The 15,640-nt window shown below is 36.7% G+C and overlaps 1 long non-coding RNA gene across 2 annotated transcripts; it reads left to right on the plus strand.

Annotated features, from left to right (window-relative positions):
- Window positions 1-203: 203 nt before the first annotated feature.
- Window positions 204-7,636, plus strand: LOC129907069 (uncharacterized). Of its 2 annotated transcripts, none has more exons than XR_008770954.1 (4): window positions 204-700; window positions 799-956; window positions 6,686-6,810; window positions 6,864-7,636. It is a non-coding gene; the product is annotated as an uncharacterized LOC129907069 (long non-coding RNA). The 2 variants fall into 2 exon arrangements; XR_008770953.1 differs by having other exon boundaries at window positions 204-696.
- Window positions 7,637-15,640: the final 8,004 nt, after the last annotated feature.

Raw genomic sequence — 15,640 nt, forward strand, 5'->3', positions numbered from 1 at the left:
TTTATGGATATGGTGTTCTCGGTTTCAAATATCGAATTACTTCTAAAAAAGATTGATAAACTAAAATTTGATATGCAGTGTTCAAATGGGCCCGTGTTCAAAGTTCCCCACTCTCCCCTATGTAAAAAGCTTGTAATATGTAAAATGTTTTTTTTTTACAGAAGAGATAGTGGCAAAAAGTTAAAGCTATGTCGACATTGCAATCGACAATGCAAGGGTGCCGTGCTGTCCCAAATCCATGATTGTGACAAAAAGTTGTTCTCAAAATCAGAAAGAAACAATCTCGCAATTACTAGTATCTAAAAGGGAATTTTAAGGTCTGATATTGCCAACCAAGCATTTTCATAGGTACATCAACAGACAGAATTTCTGGATGTAAACTGGCTCTAGAACTTACAAAATTTAGAGCACCAAGTCGCGAGATGGACTTAGGTACAAACCTAATCAACACAGAATTTCAAAAAAATTTCACTGTCCTATTTTAGGAAAATTAATTTTCACACAAATCCTTAAGTCGTCTTTTTTTATGTGTCTAATTTAAAAAAAAATGTTGTTAAAACCTCTGAGTTGCTTACAAAACACAAATCAATAAAACTAAACCTAACTTAACTTTACTTTAATTCATTACTGAACGTTAGAAACCCGAGTTAAGGGATTATTTTCATTGCCTTCATATCAATCGATATTTGTATTTATGTATGTATATAACGTTTTCTTATTTTCTATAGCTACAATGTTTCTCAAATAACATTATTTCTATTTTTTTCTTTTATCCTCGACCCAAACATATGAACTTAGCTTTTGGAACTCTAATGGCAATCGCATTATAGTACCATTGAGTGTCCTTCACATGCAGCCGATACTTCGCTATCTAAATTACCAATAGACATCCTGGTAAAAATACAAAAAAAAGTCTCCCGGAAAGATTTCCTCGGAGAAAAAGATATAGGTATCAGGTATGTATATATGTATAATATATACAATGTGCTGCCGTTATTGAGTACATCTAAAGTAAGTGCTTCATGCTTATACTGTGGATATCCGAAAATATGCACCTTGAGACGTCGGTCGTGTCGGTCGTTAATGCTGTGCTAGTGCTAGACGACTGAAACAGTTTACTACTTATATCAGTATACAGGATGCAGATAAGCAAAATGAATTCTCTGACATCAGAGTGTCTAAGGACCTGTTCACCTGAATGTAGAAAAAAGTGAACATATATAACTAAACATTGGTATGAACACAGTAGAGGCAAATAATCAAGGACATGCTCCTATGCAGCTGGTAATTATTCTTCTCTCAACCACTCGCCCGACATCTACTCTGAGAGGATGAGAAACCGGACATTATAAGACAGGTTGAGATGGCGCATTCTCACAGCTGAGACCAACATAAACTTACAAAAAATAAATAAGGCTTATAGAAATAGGTATCTTCACCACATCACTATTTTTAGATGAAAAAGAAAAGAACTATAGTGTATGGCAATGCCACCCAATCTAGCTATTAGAAAAATATCGTTTTTTTTTTTCACCTGGTTTTCCTAGTTTTTATCCTAATCGTTGCACTGGCCAAACCGTAACATCACTCCATTGCAAATATTCAAAAGGATTCCATTGGATTAGCAAGAATAAGTTTATGAGATGAGAAGAGGTAAACATCTCTGCAAATGTGGATTCAAGTAGCGTTGCTAATGCTGTATTTTGTAAGTTTCGCTCTGTTTTCTCATGAAAGGTGGCAAGTAAAAATTCCTTTTGGAAAGGTAAAAACCTTTCCACATGTTATGGTTACAAAATTTGGCTCCAACCAAGTGAAATGTGACTCACTTCATATCTAGCCAAAGATAAATGAACAGTGATGGCTTCTTGGTGTCCCATCTACGCAGGTGGAAGTTTCGTTGCATTTCCATAGGTTCGAAAGGTAACGCCCCAGAACGTGACTTTTGTCTCTAAGGGGCGGGTACAGGTTTTGTTTTTATTGTGTTGTTCTGAAGCAGAATCAATACTTGTTGATTGATTTTATAATAATCAAATTCATGACTGGGTTCTTTGTTTTTGCTCTTGTATTTATTTAATATCTTGGTTGTATTAAATGGAAAGTGGAGGTTCGAGAACAGTTAAAAAATATACATTTAAAAATTTGTTTTTTTATTTTGAACAAAGTCGTCATAAATCCATTTTTCAAATCATTCACATATTGTCATGGTATAAGAAGACAAGGTATGATCATTAGAGTCGCCATTTTTTACAGAATGGAGTCATAAGTTTTTGACCTTTAATTTTTGTTTAAAACTTCAAAATTTTACACGAGTAACTTTTTTTAGAAAATTATTTTCCTTCGATAGTTTTAAATGCAGTTGACTCCCCTAAGTCGAACTTTCACGGGACACGAAAATTGGTTCGAGTTAGAGGGAAATGCGATTTAGAGGGTTTAATTTGGTCTATTTTCTTCAATTTGTTCCATTCAAACTTAGACTTAGAGGCAGTGGACTGTTTAGGCATCTTGACCTTTGTGCAGTACTGGTTTCCAAGGCCAAAGAACACAGAAATGAAAACGATCGCCCCACGGCTGTACAAAAAAGGAAAAGTAGTGGCAACCATTTAAAATCTGATGTTTTATTGTTTTGTTTTTGATTGCTAATAGAAATATAAACACAGCTTCAAAAACAGTACCTAAACAAAATAGTTTTTTGATTACTAGTTTCGTTTATAGAGCTTTTCATACATATATTTAGTAAATTTTTTTCTAGAGAAATAAAAATACTAAAAAAAATTCTGTATTCTTTTTTTTTTGTGCAAATATGGCACATTTAAATTAAAAAAAACAGCTCCAGCAATCGTTCAAAACCAAGGGAGATCATTAGAATATTGTTATTTAATATTATTTGTTAATTATTATAATGTTTGTCAAACATTCCTCGAAGAAAATTGGCCTTAAGATGAAAAATTATCATGGACAAGAAAAATTAGAACAGCCTTTAAAAATCAAGGGGCACGGTAGTGCCCAGCCAAGTTCTCTAGCAACTTTGGCACTACACCCTTATTTACAGGAAACAACTCAGGCCATTTTCGACCCCCCTCTAACTTCCACACCAAAGATGCTAGAAATTTCAAACTCGCTACATTTGTTGAGCTAGTGAAAACCAAACAACTCACAAAATTTCAGCCTCCTAAGATGAGTAGTTTCTGAGATATAGGGCTTCAAAAATCGCAAAAACCGTAACTGACTCACTGACTCACTGATTCACTGACTCACTGACAGATCATCAAAATTATGGAGAACTTCCCGATATCGTAGAAACTTGAAATTATATACGGTGATAGGACTTGTGGTGTATACAAAGGAAAAAATCGAAAATTTGAGATTTTCAATTCAGGGGGCGTGGCATCCGCCCATTTCCGCTGAATTTTCATAAAATATTATAGAGCACTTCTGATTATCGTAAATCTTGAAATTTCGTAGAATGGTAGAGATGGTAGTTTATACAAAGGAAAAAATTTAAAGTTTGAGAATTTCAGCCAGGGGGCGTGGTAACCGCCCATTTCTACTGAATTTTCATCAAATATTATAGAGCACTTCTAATTATCGTAGAATCTTTAAATTTGGTAGAATGGTAGAGCTGGTAGTTTATACAAAGGAAAAAATTTAAAATTTGAGAACTTCAGCCAGGGGGCGTGGCAAACGCCCTTTTTCGCTGAAGTTTCATCAAATATTATAGAGCACTTCTGATTATCGTAGAATCTTGAAATTTGGTAGAATGGTAGAGATGGTAGTTTATACAAAGAAAAAAATTTAAAGTTTAAGAATTTCCGCCAGGGGGCGTGGTAACCGCCCATTTTCACTGAATTTTCATTAACTATAGTGATTTTAAGTTCTACAGCAAAACCTTGCAAAAAGTAGTGAAATCACAACAAAAACATTACTGTTAAAAAAGAGCCAAGTTCTCCTATGTTGAAATTATGCTGGCACAAAAAGTAGTGAGATGTAAAAGTGTACCAAGTTCTAAAGTTTGGGTTCAAATTCGTATAAATAAAATTTTGATTGTTTACTTGGCAATTTTTGAAATAACTTTGAAAATCGGTAATTAAAAGAAAAATTGTCAAGAGAACAATCAAAATTTTATTCATACGAATTTGAACCCAAACTTTAGAACTTGGTACACTTTTACATCTCACTACTTTTTGTGCCAGCATAATTTCAACATAGGAGAACTTGGCTCTTTTTTAACAGTAATGATTTTGTTGTGATTAATATCTCAGCAAACAATACACATATCAAAAGACAAAATACATAGGGTAAGGCGAGGAGGTCTCGACATGTAGGAGGTTTCATCAAACTCAAATTTCTCCCTTCCTTTAAATTTGATTGAAACGATTACGTCCTATATTTAACGTCTCGAAGTATACCATTTTATTTTCATTTATTCTGTTCAATTACTATAATTGCGCAACAAATTATTTCGTATTTTGTTTTTGTGAAGTAGGTACAGATGTAATTTTTCTTGGTGAGTTCTTAAGCGATACTTTTTTTTGTTTTAAGGTTTTGAATGCGATTTGTTGATAAATAAATTAGGTAAATAATAGTGTTCTAATAATTGTAATCATTTAACGTGAATATCAATGTGTAAATTTTCTAAATAAATTTATAAATTGTCTTGGACGTTGTGTTGAAGGAGGTTTCGGCATGTTTTGCGTAGGAGGTTTAGTCAAAATGTAGGAACATCCTTATTTTATTCTTATAGTACGTTTTAGCTTTTTTCATATTAAAACCTGTATAACCTTTCAGTGAAAATAACAAAAAAATAAAAAAGTAGGTATCCTTATCCTGAGAAGACATTTGATAAGTTAGCCATGCTAGAAGCAGAGGCTACGTTTAGCTGCTGGGGTCCCGGAGCAAAACTAAATTTGGGCCCCTTTGCTCTTTATTTTTCTTTGTAAGAAAATGTAAGTTTCCTTTTATTTTTGTTTACCTTAGGTATTCAACATTTTGTACCTTGTACCGGCCAGTTTTTATTTCAATTTAAAGTTTAATAAGTCCACTTCTGGTTCGTTTTACCAATGAAGAAAGATTTAAAACTTTGTGGAGCGTTTTTTTTTCACCGGAGCCCCTTTTTCTACAAAAGCTTGAATATTTTAAAAAACGTTCAAATGACAAAGCAAATTAAAAAAAGATATTTTTTTTTTAATTTCTCAAATGGCTTAAGCAAACTTGAAGCGCACTATTTTAATTTAAAATTGGAACAAAAATTTACTCGTTGGAGGAAAAGAATAATTTTTGCACAGGAAATGAGCATAATTAGCTAGAGTTCTTGAGACTGAATTTTTCTGACTCCTCATTTATTTTTTTTTTTTAGAACCCAATAAACGTTACGGGCCCCACCTATTGTGTGGTTAGCCAAAAAGGCCCCTAATTTGAATTTCTTATGTTCCTGGTGATTCGTCGATAAGTACTTTTTCGAACTGACGGAAACTCCTATGGCATGATGAAACCTCCTTCTTAAAAGTCGGAACCTCCTACAAGGTAGGATGTTTCGTCACTTTTTCTTTATTTACTAATTTACAATAAACTTTGATATGGTTAGTAATTTACTTACTAAACTTTGTTTTTGAATGAGCTTCAACCTTAATAAAAAGCATTTTATGTAAAAAGATGGATATTTATAAAAGGAAGTTCTTAATTTTTAACAATATCCGTTAACGTGTCAAAACCTCCTCGCCCTACCCTACATAAATATCTTTAACATCGCTATTTTGCAATTTTGCAAAAAACTTACGTTTGTTATCTGCACCTACCTACTATATGTATTGATATTGTTTTATTATTGTTTAAAAATCAAATTCAAGCAGATCTAAAAAATTTTTGGTTCCTACTTACTTTACAAGCATAAATTGAATTTTCTCATCAAAAAATCTGTGCATCTACATACGCTCTTCAATCAGCACTATTAAAAACGAGGAGAATATTACACGCTGTATTATGTCAAGTTTTAATGGATCATCGAGCCATCATTGAAGGAACTCATTCAATATTCAGTGACACGCTCCTGAACGAATTGCTTAATAAAACTATACGCGATAAACATTAATTTACGCAGTAAAATAAGACAAACAAACCAATTTCTTTCATACATATGTACATTATACGAGGATATCAACCAACTACCATAACGGAGAGTAAGATCCTATTTACTACATACTCTCATGTTAACTCCAGAAGTGAAAGCTGTTAAGAATTTGATACAACCAAAGTAATTAGCCTTATATTTCCAACTGAACACCCAATCACCTCGACATGGAACATAAACTTGGTAACGTTCTGAAACCAATTTATATACCGTAGCCTTGAAATTAACTTATGTATGTACGTAGGTACACATACAACGTGTCAATAAAAAGAGTCTTCTTAATGTCCGCAAATTAATGAATTCGAAACCCAACAAAGCTTTCTAAATTATCCTGGTCGTCTATTTTTTTTCCCTATACAGTTAATGCAAAAAGAATTACCCATTGACGGCCGTTCGTATTTTGTGCGACCGACCTGTCACTGACATAATGTCAAACAGGAACATCCCAGGTTTTCGTCCGTCTAGGCAGGATATAGCGTTAAGCTATCTATGGTGTCATTTTTACTTAAACTTTTATGAGGACTCACATACCTACATAATATTTCACAAGTATAATTGCAGGAGGAAAATGGAGTGGTTCGGTGGCTTACATAGGAGAGGAAAAACATCCTCAAGACAACAGTATTGACATTGTGTTCAATAAAACTCGAAAGGACTGGAACATTAAAATGCAAGGGAACAGACTAGTGAATGAAATATGTTAACATCTTTGCCAGTAATAAAAATAGTATTTTTATAGTATCGCGTGCATTGAACGAACATTCACAATACACAAATGACTGCCCGGGTGGATTGGATGTTTATGCAAGGCGGTGAGGTTTGTGTTGGACACAGAACGAACGATACCAGCGGCTTCTAAAGGATAAAGTATTTATAGCCTTCCCGGTAAAAATGGTTCTCCAAGCTCCAACAGGTTTTTCGAAATACGAGTAAATGCACAAAAATGGAGAAATTGAAAACAAAATTTATAAGAAAAATGTTTTCGATGAGATGTCTGTATAGTATATGAAATATATGAATAAAAAATATGATTGCATGTTGGACAGAGCGAGATGTTCAATTGAGCGAGTTGGTGTACGGTCGTGAAATTGTACGAGGACAGGGACTTACCATTATCGAAGAATTACATACAACGAACATTTTTCATATATCAAAAAGGGTGGTTAAGCTAAAAAAATGAAACTACTATAAATAAAATTATGGGAGAAGGAAAATGGATCTTTGCTGATTATTTTTGTTTCTACCTACACTCAAATAACAACTAGAGTATTAGAGTAAATGCATTTGCTTAGGACTAATTTATGGCCAACGAATTTGAAAAAAAAAGAAAGCAGTTTTCCTGTAGGCCAAAAGTGAAAGTTCGCCGTAATGTAGAAGTGTTTTTATCTGCAGAACTTGAAGTAGAGGGAATTTTGCCCCAGAAATCTTCTTGGCATAACTAAGGAAAAAACCGAACTAAAAGACAAATCGGGTAGGCATTTATGAGGTTAAGTGGATGATTGCGAGGAATTGTATATAGGCCAAGCCAAACGAAGTTTTGGATTTCGCTTCGACGAATATTGCAGTCATATCAAATTTAACTGAGCTGAAAAATCTTTGGTTGTTACCCATGCTTTACACCACAATTATTTCGACATCACTTTTTCAAACAAAGTGGTGGGTGTAGTGTGGGTTTCAACGCACCAACTGAACTTAATATTATTTTGACATTGACCGCAAAAAAATCATCTGGGGTCGAATTACGGCATGCGAATTTGAAGTGACATTAACAAAGAATCTATTTTTCTTTCATTATTTGGATTGATGTTAAAAAGGAACATTTATTTTTCCATCAAAATAAAAATTATGGCGCAAAATTTTAAACGATTAAGTTATATGCTAAAGCCATTTTAGTAATTATCTTAGCTATAAAATCAGTCTGCTTTTGACTTAGTTAATTACTAAAAAGGCTTTAGAATTTTACTAAATCGTTTAAAATTTTGCGCTTATGTTTTTGGATTCATCACACCCTATTTCCGGACTTTTCAGAAGATAATGATGGTATGTGTCATGCATTAACTACAGTGCTGCAGAAGAAAGCATATAAGATTTCACGACCAGGAGAGCATTGGCTATATTACAAGACGTGCACTACATTACCACGCATTGTGTGCCGGTGTTGATCACAAAATGTAACAATTAATTTATAAGCTTTGTAGTTAAGAATGAAGAAAAGGGGTATGTCCTTAAGGTACATATATCAACTTATACAGAGCTGAAAACCAAATTTAAAAGAATGTCGCTTTGTCGCCATGTCGTCTTGTCGCCTTGTCACCATGTCGCCATGTCGATTTATCGCCTTGTCACCATGTCGCCTTGTCACCATGTCACCTTGTCGCCTCGTCGCCATGTCGCCATGTCGCCTTGTCGCCTTGTCGCCATGTCGCCTTGTCGCCATGTCGCCTTTTCGCAATGTCGCCTTGTCGCCATGTCGCTTTGTCATCTTGTCGCCTTATCAGCATGTCGCCTTGTCGCCATGTCGCCTTGTCACCATGTCGCCTTGTCACCGAGTCGCCATGTCGCCATGTCGCCTTGTCACCTTGTCGCCTTGTCGCCTTATCGCCATGTCGCCTTATCGCCATGTCGCCTTGTCACCTTGTCGCCTTGTCGCCATTTCGCCTTGTCGCCTTGTCACCGAGTCGCCATGTCGCCTTGTCGCCTTGTCGCCATGTCGCCTTGTCGCCTTGTCGCCTTGTCGCTTTATCGCCTTGTCGCCATGTCGCCTTTTCACCGAGTCGCCTTGTCGCCTTGTCGCCATGTCGCCTTGTCGCTTTATCGCCTTGTCGCCATGTCGCCATGTCGCCTTGTCGCCATGTCGCCTTGTCGCCTTATCGCCTTATCGCCTTATCGCCTTATCGCCATGTCGCCTTGTCGCCATGTCGCCTTGTCACCTTGTCGCCTTGTCACCATGTCGCCTTGTCGCCTTGTCACCGAGTCGCCATGTCGCCATGTCGCCTTGTCACCTTGTCGCCTTGTCGCCTTATCGCCATGTCGCCTTATCGCCATGTCGCCTTGTCACCTTGTCGCCTTGTCGCCATGTCGCCTTGTCGCCTTGTCACCGAGTCGCCATGTCGCCTTGTCGCCTTGTCGCCATGTCGCCTTGTCGCCTTGTCGCCTTGTCGCTTTATCGCCTTGTCGCCATGTCGCCTTGTCGCCTTGTCGCCGTGTGGCCATGTCGCCTTGTTGCCTTGTCGCCATGTCGCCTTGTCGCCTTATCGCCATGTCGCCTTGTCGCTTTGTCGCCATGTCGCCTTGTCGTCATGTCACCTTATCGCCATGTCGCCTTGTCGCCATGTCGCCTTGTCATGTCGTCTTGTCGCCTTATCGGCATGTCGCCTTGTCGCTTTGTCGCCATGTCGCCTTGTCGCCATGTCGCCTTATCGCCATGTCGCCTTGTCGCTTTGTGGCCATGTCGCCTTGTCGCCATGTCGCCTCGTCGCCTTATCGCCATGTCGCCTTGTCGCCATGTCGCCTTGTCGCCATGTCGCCTCGTCGCCTTATCGCCATGTCGCCATGTCGCCATGTCGCCTTGTCGCCATGTCGCCGAGTCGCCATGTCGCCGAGTCGCCGTGTCGCCAATTCGCCATGTCGCCTTGTCGCCTTGTCGCCATGTCGCCTTGTCGCCTTGTCTCCATGTCGCCTTGTCGCCTTATCGCCATGTCGCCTTTTCGCTTTGTCGCCATGTCGCCTTGTCGTCATGTCGTCATGTCGCCATGTCGCCATGTCGCCATGTCGCCATGTCGCCTTGTCGCCATGTCGCCTTGTCGCCATGTCACCTTGTCGCCATGTCGCCTTGTCGCCATGTCGCCTTGTCACCATGTCGCCATGTCGCTTTGTCGCTATGTCGCCTTGTAGCCATGTCACCTTGTCGCATTGTCGCCATGTCGCCTTATCGCCCATGTCACCTTATCGCCATGTCGCCTTGTCTCCTTATCCCCATGTCACCTTGTCGCCATGTCACCTTGTCACCATGTCGCCATGTCGCCTTGTCGCCATGTCGCCTTGTAACCATGTCGCCTTGTCGCCTTATCGCCATGTCGCCATGTCGCCATGCCGCCTTGTCGCCTTATCGCCCGTGTCGCCTTGTCGCCATGTCGCCATGTCGCCTTGTCTCCTTGTCGCCATGTCGCCTTGTCGCCATGTCGCCTTGTCGCCATGTCGCCTTGTCCCTTTGTGGCCATGTCGCCATGTCGCCTTGTCGCCTTATCGCCATGTCGCCTTGTCGCTTTGTTGCCATGTCGCCTTGTCGCCTTGTCGCCTTGTCGCCATGTCGCCATGTCGCCTTGTTGCCTTGTCGCCTTATCGCCATGTCGCCTTATCGCCATGTCGCCTTGTCGCCTTGTCGCCTTGTCGCCGTGTCGCCATGTCGCCTTGTCGCCTTATCGCCATGTCGCTTTGTCGCCTTATCGCCCATGTCGCCTTGTCGCCATGTCGCCATGCCGCCTTGTCGCCTTATCGCCCGTGTCGCCTTGTCGCCATGTCGCCATGTCGCCTTGTCGCCATGTCGCCATGTCGCCTTGTCGCCTTGTCGCCTTGTCGCCTTGTCGCCATGTCGCCTTGTCGCCTTGTCGCCATGTCGCCTTGTCACCATGTCGCCTTGTCGCCATGTCGCCTTGTCGCCATGTCGCCTTGTCCCTTAATGGCCATGTCGCCATGTCGCCTTGTCGCCATGTCACCATGTCGCCTTGTCGCCATGTCGCCTTGTCACCATGTCGCCATGTCGCTTTGTCGCCATGTCGCCTTGTAGCCATGTCACCTTGTCGCTTTGTCACCATGTCGCCATGTCGCCTTGTCGCCATGTCGCCTTGTCGCCATGTCGCCTTGTAACCATGTCGCCTTGTCGCCATGTGTCGCCTTGTCGCCATGTGTCGCCTTGTCGCTATGTCGCCTTGTTGCCTTGTCTATAGAGCTGAAAGTATTTTTATTTACCGGCGTTTGGAAAAAAAAGATCATCAAAATCTAAGCTGTTCGGCCGGGTACCCTTAGGTTGGTGAAATGTTCCTATCCAATTCCAAGTTTAGATATTAGATGTATGTTTTATTACTACATAGGTATTACTTTTTAGTTGCTAAAATCGAGTTTTGCTAGAATCGAGTCTATTACTAAGGACCCATGAGTTTTAGACTTATAGACAAAAGAATTAATTTAAATAATCCTGTATTAATTTAAGATTGTTTGCATTCATTGTGAAATTCAGTTTTTTTGAAACTGGAAACATTCGCTCTCATTTTCCATATAAACATATTTGGTGAAAAAAAAAAACATTTTGTAGATATCCAAAAGGATACCATTTTATTTATTATTATTATTATTATAATTTATTAAACTTTACATAAATGTACAGAACAGGCTTGTAAAAGAATGCAATCTTTTGTGAATGCAGTCATTGCCATTCAGTTACACAATTCCAACAAAAGATTGCATTCATTGACTTACACTTGAGACTTAGACTTCAAATTTTGCAATCACCAATCATTTTCCATGAAATGATTGCAATCTTTTTTTTTCCCCAATCAATTGACTGCATTCAAATGATTGCAGTCTTTTGGGACTGCATGCAGTCTTTGCATTCTTTTTGCAATCTTTCCATTCCTTGGCAGTCTTTGCATTCCTTGGCAGTCTTTTGCATTCATTTGCATTCCTTGGCAGTCTTTTGCATTCATTTGCATTCTTTTGAATTCTTTTGAATTCTTTTGCATTCTTTTGCATTCTTTTTGCATTCTTTTGAATTCTTTTGCATTCTTTTGCATTCTTTTGAATTCTTTTGCATTCTTTTGCATTCTTTTGCATTCTTTTGCATTCTTTTGAATTCTTTTGCATTCTTTTGCATTCTTTTTGCATTCTTTTGCCACACCCACACCAAACGTATGGATTTCACAAAAATTTTAACATTTTTTTAGTTCAAGGATGAATTTGATAGTTTTAAGAATTAAGTTCAACTATAGTATCATTGTCTGTGCAGGAGTAATAGTACAGTCAAATACAGTGAAAAAGGGGTATGCCTCGGAATGAATTCTAATAATAATATTTTTTTTGCTTAATATCTTCGTTTTGGCATTCTATAACTTACCTCAAAAATCTCATGTTCGGAGGTCGTGATTTTTAAGGCCAAACCACAAAATTAAGATTTTGGAAATAAGCAATAATAGACAATGGTATTATTCAATGATGAAAAAAAAACTAAAATCCAGGAAATCTGACGTCTCTAAAAAAAAGTTTTAACTCTTTTTCATCTTTCAACCTATATTATCAAAACACTTGCAAACTTACTACCAAAAAACCTTTAAAAATTATGGTAGAGTAACCAAATTTTGCATGAAGGCTTTTATATCCATTAATCATTAACAATCATAACAAAAACATATCTCTGAAATCATGTATCATATGTTTATATAATACCATTGTGGTTTGGCCTTAAAAATCACGACCTCCGAACATGAGATTTTTGAGGTAAGTTATAGAATGCCAAAACGAAGATATTAAGCAAAAAAAATATTATTATTAGAATTCATTCCGAGGCATACCCCTTTTTCACTGTATTTGACTGTACTATTACTCCTGCACAGACAATGATACTATAGTTGAACTTAATTCTTAAAACTATCAAATTCATCCTTGAACTAAAAAAATGTTAAAATTTTTGTGAAATCCATACGTTTGGTGTGGTTGTGGCAAAAGAATGCAAAAAGAATGCAAAAGAATGCAAAAGAATTCAAAAGAATGCAAAAGAATGCAAAAGAATGCCAAAGAATTCAAAAGAATGCAAAAGAATGCAAAAGAATTCAAAAGAATGCAAAAAGAATGCAAAAGAATGCAAAAGAATTCAAAAGAATTCAAAAGAATGCAAATGAATGCAAAAGACTGCAAATGAATGCAAAAGACTGCCAAGGAATGCAAATGAATGCAAAAGACTGCCAAGGAATGCAAAGACTGCCAAGGAATGGAAAGATTGCAAAAAGAATGCAAAGACTGCATGCAGTCCCAAAAGACTGCAATCATTTGAATGCAGTCAATTGATTGGGAAAAAAAAAAGAATGCAATCATTTCATGGAAAATGATTGGTGATTGCAAAATTTGAAGTCTAAGTCTCAAATGTAAGTCAATGAATGCAATCTTTTGATTGAAGTCATTAAAGATTGCATTCAAAAAAGATTGCAATCTTTTACAACTCTGGTACAGAATAATATTTATTTACAGCTCTAGCTACCAGGGCTTATGATTTGTGATTCTGTTGATTCAAGTCTTTAAGATAGATATCTTAGGTGAAAATAAGGAAACGGAGTGTTTATTTATTTCAGTTTCTTCCCTAAATACAATCTAACTTTCAAATAGTTAGATTAAGGGCCTGCATTTGTTAAACGGGCTCCTTTTCTTTGTTTGAAATTTGTATTTTTACTTGTTCTTTTTGTATTTTTATTTTGTAACTATTAGCCCAGGGTCGATAATTTTTGAAACCAAAAAAAAACATAGTAGGATGAAACCCATTGGAAAAGGAGGTGAATATGATAAAAATGAAGGGAAAATAAATTACGGGCGAGCCGAGTTCGGGAAGTGGTATGGTTGAGTTTTTAATGGTAAAAAATGGTTCCTATATTTCGATTTCCAGCAAAACTACAAGTCCTATGGAAAAAAGTTGTATGGCAATAAAAAGATCTACAACTTATGTATTAACAATTTTTTCACATAACCTCAAAATTTATGCGAAAAATTCAAAAAACCGAGTTTTTGGGTTTTTATTCTTATTTTTTTCAAAAAAATGTTTTATTCTACGAAATTTGGTGAAAACTTACCTTATTATGTCCCGAATACACAGTAATTTATTGGATTTAAAATATTTATTTTTTAACCTTTTTTGACTTAATACCAAAAAAAACACACTAATTTTCAATCGAAAATTCACGTGTCAAAATATCTGCTTTTTTCAAAAAATCGGTGGGCATTTTGTTCGTTAAAATCTCTACTTTTTAATAGTGTAAATAAAAATTTACATTAGTATTCCAAAGTACATGTTCTCGGAAAATGCAAGAAATGAAAAAAGCTAAAATTAAAATTTTTGTATCGTTATTTACAATTTTGGCCTATTTATTAAAATTTACACTTAAATTACTCAAAAACCGTAACATTAATCAATGTAACATAAAATCTTACGGTTTTTGAGTAATTAAAGTTTAAATTTTAATAAATAGGCCAAAATTTTAAATAATGATGAAAAAATTTTTGCATTTACCGAGAACATGTACTATGGTATACTAATGTAAATTTTTTCTTTGTTTTTTTCTTTAAAATGAAACAAAAAATTACTGAAAGTGAATATTCTTTATAAATATTGTAATGGTGTTATTATTGTCTCTATTTTTGTGATATAACAGCTTTTTAATTTTTTTCCCAATCTATATGAAGTAAAATCTTATTGCCGATCAAATTTTCTCAGTAATTCTTTGAATGAAAAAAAAACGAAAATTCCTATGTTGAATACATAGGAAACTAAAAATAAAATTGCGTTCCTTTAGAGTTAAGCTACAGCTCCTAGTTTTCAGAAGGGTTATTTTCTTGTCAATCACTTTGGAGGGTAAGAGTTAAGAAAAATAGGAAAAAAAATTGTAAGCGCCCTAATGTGTATCCATTTTTTTAAATTATTTTATCTAAACAAAAATCGATGAAAACAAACTATAAAACTGGTCTATAAAAAAAAATTCCATTCCAAATAACCCTTGAGGCAATGTTAAAAAAGAATGTTTAGAATATGCTAAGAAAAAATTCAAACGGGTCATTCGTTTTCCAATTTTCACCCCATCCATTCACTATTACATGAAAAAAATATTCTGAAAATGTCGCAACACCCCAAACATCGTCCTGGCTATCTTATACAATACTACTCATCTGTTGACTGACTCGCATCTAGAATTCATGGACATCGCATCGAATGCTGACAACCACCCTGTCATGGTCCTTTAACCCGAGGGACAAAAATAATGGATTGGTTCGTAAATAAACGAGGCGGGTTTGAAGAAGTAGTGGGTTAATATGGAGCTTAATTTGGAGTTTCTACATCTGTGCGCTTGGATCTTAGTACCAACACTAGTTTTGTAATGGGATGAAATCACGTATGGTTCCGTAGCCTTCGGGTAAAAATAATACGAAAAGGTGGGGTTCATATACTGCTAGGGTGCTATGGATTTAAGTGTATTTAGGTATTGCATTGTTTGTGGGTTTTTGATAATGCGGATGACAGTAGAAGTGTTGAGCAAACGATTGCTATGTGATCTCAAATAATTTTATGGAGTTTTAAGTATCGATTCCCGTAAGATACGATTTAATACACTTTTATAGAGTTTATATAGAGTTTAAAATTGCGATTCCCGATAAATAAAAGAAAAGTTATTGAATTTAAATACATACCTATATTTCAAGACAAAAAAAATATATTAATCGAAATGGATGCTAAACTATTTCGTTTTTTAAGCCAGGTTTTGCTTT

This window comes from Episyrphus balteatus, chromosome 1 (assembly GCF_945859705.1).
Source record: "Episyrphus balteatus chromosome 1, idEpiBalt1.1, whole genome shotgun sequence".
NCBI lineage: Eukaryota > Metazoa > Arthropoda > Insecta > Diptera > Syrphidae > Episyrphus > Episyrphus balteatus.